This window comes from Phalaenopsis equestris, unplaced genomic scaffold, assembly GCF_001263595.1.
Source record: "Phalaenopsis equestris unplaced genomic scaffold, ASM126359v1 Scaffold229774, whole genome shotgun sequence".
NCBI lineage: Eukaryota > Viridiplantae > Streptophyta > Magnoliopsida > Asparagales > Orchidaceae > Phalaenopsis > Phalaenopsis equestris.
Window position 1 is genome coordinate 11117 of NW_018247747.1, and position 5558 is coordinate 16674.

The following is a 5558-nucleotide window of genomic DNA, read 5'->3' on the forward strand; positions in this document are numbered from 1 at the left end:
CTTCTTGACTACTTCTTTCATCATTGGGTTTAATCTCCTTTGTGGATTAACTCTTGGTTTATATTGTTCATCCAATATAATTTTGTGCTTACAAATCGAGGGACAAATTCCTTGAATATTAGCTAAGGTCCAACCAAAAGCTTTCTTATATCTTTTTAATGTATCCAAAAGTCTTTGCTCTTGTAAATCATTTAACTCTGAAGATATAATAATAGGTAATGTAGATTAGTTTCCCAGAAACACATACTTCAAGTGGTTAGGCAATATTTTCAACTCAAGTTCAGGTGTTTTTATAATTGACAGAACTAGATTCTTATCAGCATTTCTTGTAATATCCAACATCTCAAATCTTTCCTGAAAATAATTTAATTCTTCATTTTTTATTTCATCCAAAATAACTTCATCTTTATCTTTAAAATTTTCTTTCTCTTTAAAATGTTCTTTAAAATGCTTGTGCAATAGATGTTCACAAATTTCCATGCGAAAAATTTCATTATCCCTTTCAACAGTAGGGTATTTCATAGATTATTTCGCAATTTTCATAGATTTCGCAATGTTAAAAGTCACTTCTTGATCGTTAACTCTCATAGTTAATTCTTCCTTTTGAACATCTATCATAGCTTTTCCCGTAGCTAAGAAGGTCTCCCTAAAATTGTAGGCATTTCTTTATCTTCCTCCATATCTAAAACAATGAAATCCACAGGAAAAATAAATTTATCAACTTTTACTAACACATCTTCTGTAACTCCCTCAGGATAAGTAACTGAACGATCCAATAACTGAACAGTTACAGAAGTAGGTGAGACTTCTCCTAATCCTAATCTTTTTAAAATTGATAAAGACATAAGATTAATGCTGTCTCCCAAATTACATAAAATTCTTGCATAAAATTTTCCACCGATAGCACACGGTATAGTGAAACTACCTGGATCTCTTAATTTTTCAGGAATCTTTTTCTGAATAATTGCACCACACTCTTCGCTAAGTGCAACAGTCTCATTATCAATGAACTTCCTTTTCTTGTTCAAAATATCTTTCATAAACTTCACATAATTGGGCATTTGCTCTAAAGCTTCTACAAATGGAATGGAATATTTACCGTTAATTTCTTAAGAATTTCTAAAAACTTGAAGAATTGTTTATCCTTTTTTTGTTGCTTCAATCTTTGAGGAAACGGTGGTGGAGATTTCTCCAAAGTAATTTTCATTGGTGTAAGTGCATATTCTAAATCTGGGTATTCATGATCATTTTCTTTCCTTGTATCCACTTTATCTTTTTCAGTTTCTATTTCTTTCTGCACTCTTGTTTCCAATTCTTTTCCACTTTGTAATTGTATCACTTTTATCTGTTCTTTTCCTTGATCTTTAGGATTTGGTTCCATAGTAGTAGGAAAAGTTCCCAGTGTTTGGTTACTAAGCGTAGTAGCGATATGCCCCAATTGGTTTTCAATATTCTTGATAGCACTTCCTTGATTTTATAACTAGTTTCCTTGAATTTGTAATTGATTTCCTTCATTGATTTCCTTAATTGATTTCCTTCATTCTGCAATTGTTGACACATGTTTAGTATCATCTCTTCTATAGACAACTTTTTTTCCATAAATTAAGTTTTACTGTTAAATCCTAGAGGATAAGAACGTCTATAATTAACATTTCCTTGGTTAGATGAATTTCCCAATGGGTTCACTGGGTTCTTCGCCCATTGTTGATTTGTAGAAGAATTGTTATTCCAATTAAAATTAGGATGATTCTTCTAACTTGCATTATAATAGTTTGAATAAGGATTGTTGGGTCTATTATTAATCACACTTAAATTCTCATACGAAGGTTGAACATCCACAAATTGCCTAGATGAATTCTCTTCCATCATAGTAATGATCTAATTTCTTTGATATTGCAACAATCTGTGAAGTTAACAAAGATATTGCATCAGAATCGTGGATACTAGCTACTCTTTTAGGATTTACACTTTTAGATGGCCATTGAAAATTATTGGTAGTCATCTCTTCTATTAACAAATAAGCCTCATCAAAAGGTTTTGACATGAAAGAACCACCAGTCGCAGCATCTATAATCTATCTAAGAGATCCTACTAATCTGTTATAAAATGTTTGAATTATCAACCAATTTGGTAACGAATGATGAGGGCACTTTCTAAGAATATCTTTAAATCTCTTCGAAGCTTCATATATCGACTCTCCATCAATCTGACAAAATGATGTTATGTCATTTCTAAGTTTAGCAGTTTTGGATCGAGGGAAATATTTGGATAGAAATTTTTGTGAAAGTTCTCCTCAAGTTCTAATAGATCGAGGTGCTAACAAATTTAACCACATCTTATCCTTATCCCTAAGTGAAAAGGGAAAAAGTCTAAATCTAACAACATCGTTTGAAACTCTGTCATATTTAAAGGTAGCATAATGTTCTAAAAAACTAGAGAGGTGTAAATTAGGATCTTCATTTGGTGTATCTCTGAATTGATTGTTGTGTACCATTTGGATAATAGAAGGTTTAAGCTCAAATGAATTAGCAACTACATCAGGATTTTGGATAGATAAGTGAATTTCATCTGCTATAGAATTCACATAATCTCGTAAAGGTCAAGGTTGATGTTGATTTTCTATTCCTTGATTGTTCATGTTGTTTTCCATTGTGTCAGGATTTCTAGGTTGTTTTCTTAGTTTTCTAATTCTTCTAACAATACGTTCTAATTCTGAATCATAGGGTATATGATTTTCAGGTCCAAATTTACACATACAATTGAAATCAGTACATAGAAAAATAGTTACCTAGATATGAAAATAAGTTGCAATTCAAGTAAAAGTTTTTTATAGTCCTAATTTGTCCGTTACTCTAATTATGATGTTTTTTACTCCGCGGCAACGGTGCCAAAAACTTGACAGTGACTTTATATATGCTTAAAAATATATAAAGTTGATACTGTTGCTAGACAATTTAAGTCCCCAGTAACGACGCCAAAAGTTTGACAACGGTTATAAATTTGATAAAAATGTGTATAAAATATTCAATAATTGCAAAGTCACACTTATCAATGCAAGTATACGTATCACTCAAGTAATACATGGCTCTAATTGAGTCCTAGATATGAGTCCTAGATGGAGTAATACTAGAGGCTACAAACTAGGATTTAAGAGGCTACAAACTAGAGGCTACAAACTAGGATTTAGAAAATCAATACTTAATCACAACAATACAGTTCAAATTTCTTATTTTTCACTAATAGACAATTGAAATAGATATGTAATTTTAACAAACTCTTAATTAACTAATTCTTCTAGTAAAGTTTCTAATGTGAAGTTCAATATATAAGCAAGCATCCTTTTCCTTGTCAAGAAATTAAAGTGAATGGATAAATTGAATTAGTTCAAATTGTATTATGCTAAATAGGAGCATACCTATTCCTTACCCTTACCCTTTGGCATAAGGAACATTGACTAATCCTATGCTTGGTTACTGAATCTGCGGCTACGCTGGGAGGATACCATCTCTCACTTTGGATCTCCCACGTTCCCCTTGCCTGAGGGCTAACATCTACACTTCAGCACCCAAACGATAAGATCGAATTGAGGATTTTAGTCTATCACACTAAAATCTCCAATTCTACGCCCGATAATTTTATCTCCCTATTTTTTTGCACCCAACTTTCAAGGAGTTTGACTTCCCTAAATCTTGGATGTGAACTTCAGTTTAGTTGTAAAACTCAAATTATTTTAACAATTTAATTGGTCAGATTGAAAGTAAATTAAGATTGAAGTGAAAAGATCATCACAACTTCTTTAACATTATTATGGCACAACCAATTCAAATCATCATTTCACAAAATTTCAAGTCAAGGAGAAAGACAGCGAAAACTACTCAGAACTCATGGAGAAGATACAACAAAACTTGAAATTTATATATAAAAGCAAAGTCAAACTAACTTCAATAAGTAAATACCACTTACCTCTAATTCCTCCCCAAGCAAACTCCTCGAAGTTCCTCTGAATCTCTTCCTATCTTTACAACACACATAGTTCTCCTTCAAAGCGACAAGGAGGAAGAAATCTCTCACTTTTCCTCCACTCTTATAATCTGTTGAAGAATTCCTCACAATACAAACCCTAAATTAAACTCTCTACACTCTACAAAACACATGTGGACACACATGGACACACCCTTCCTCTGTTTAGGGCTCCTCTTTTGTCGGCCCAAATGTTTCTCTTATTGTTGTAGAAGAGTTTTCCAAGAGTTGCCTAAGCGTCCCTTAAAGAATAGTCCACATTCAATGCACCTGTTAAGAGAACCGCCGCTCTCGACATTGGCGGGCGCGGCGCCGTCAAGGGCCTTCTAGAATATTTGATTCTAGACTCTCGGGAAAAACCCGCCATCAGCGCCGTTGGGCTCGCCATCGGTTCTCTAGTTTAAATCTACATATTTTTTGTCCTTTTTGCTCCAAATTCGATCTTTTTTTGCATCTTTTTGCTCCAATGACCATAATTTAACATACCTGCAACAAAACATCAAAAATACCATTCTTTAAAGTGTAATATCATCAAAATTAGTATAAAATAGCTATGAAAATCTCAACTTATTTTTCTTTGGTCAGGCAACCGCCTCCTCATTAAGTTGGATTGCACAAATATTAGGGAAGTTTTTATACTTTATTATTTTGAAGAGGTAGGAGATGCAGTTTCTGACCACTTTGGAAATTTGTGTGGGGTTTGCCTCAAATTTGTTATTATTCCTAGCCATCCAGAGGAACCAAGCCACCAAAAAATGAATAGAGGCAAGCTTATGTCTTTTCCAACTATACCAACAAGTAAATAACAAAGACCAAAGTAGCTCAGAGTCATACAGATTCAGTTTACTCATAATTTCAGACTAGACCTTTTGAGCAAAGTTGCAGTTAAAAAAGATATGATTGATGTTCTCTTCCTTTTCCAAACAAAGGCAGCATCTGGAAGGGCCCCTCAGACCCTTTAACTTGAGAACACCAACAGTGGGCAAATGTTTGTGGAAAAAATCTCTAACATAAAAGGACATGGAGGGGGAAAGAAATTTGTTCCATATAACCTTCCCCCAAGGCACCTGGTCCCAACAATAGAGCTTGGCATAGATAGCTTTAGTGAGAGTTTTATTTGTGTAGGTTTGCCAAATGATTCTGTAAGACTTTGTTCATTTGGTATGTGGTCGACACTATTTTGGTTGAAGGAGTTGCCTATAAGAAGCTGTCGGTCACTGAAATCAAAATCTCGTTGGCTGCTATGGAAGGACATTTTAATGTTTGGGAAAAATATGAAATCAAAATGACCCCATTTGTTTTGATAGTTTAAATGAAAGAGAAATGTACCTCAATCTCTGTATCTATCCCGAAGAATAAATATAAGACTTGATGATGGGGCTCGATCAAATAAACTAAAAAATATATGACGTTCATTTAGTCTGCGAAACCATTTTATTTGTCGAAAAATTCCCTTATTTAATATGAAGAACTAAATAGGGTTTATATTAAGTTGGGTTCGGATGAGCTTCCTATAAGGGCAAGCCCCCATAGTGAAT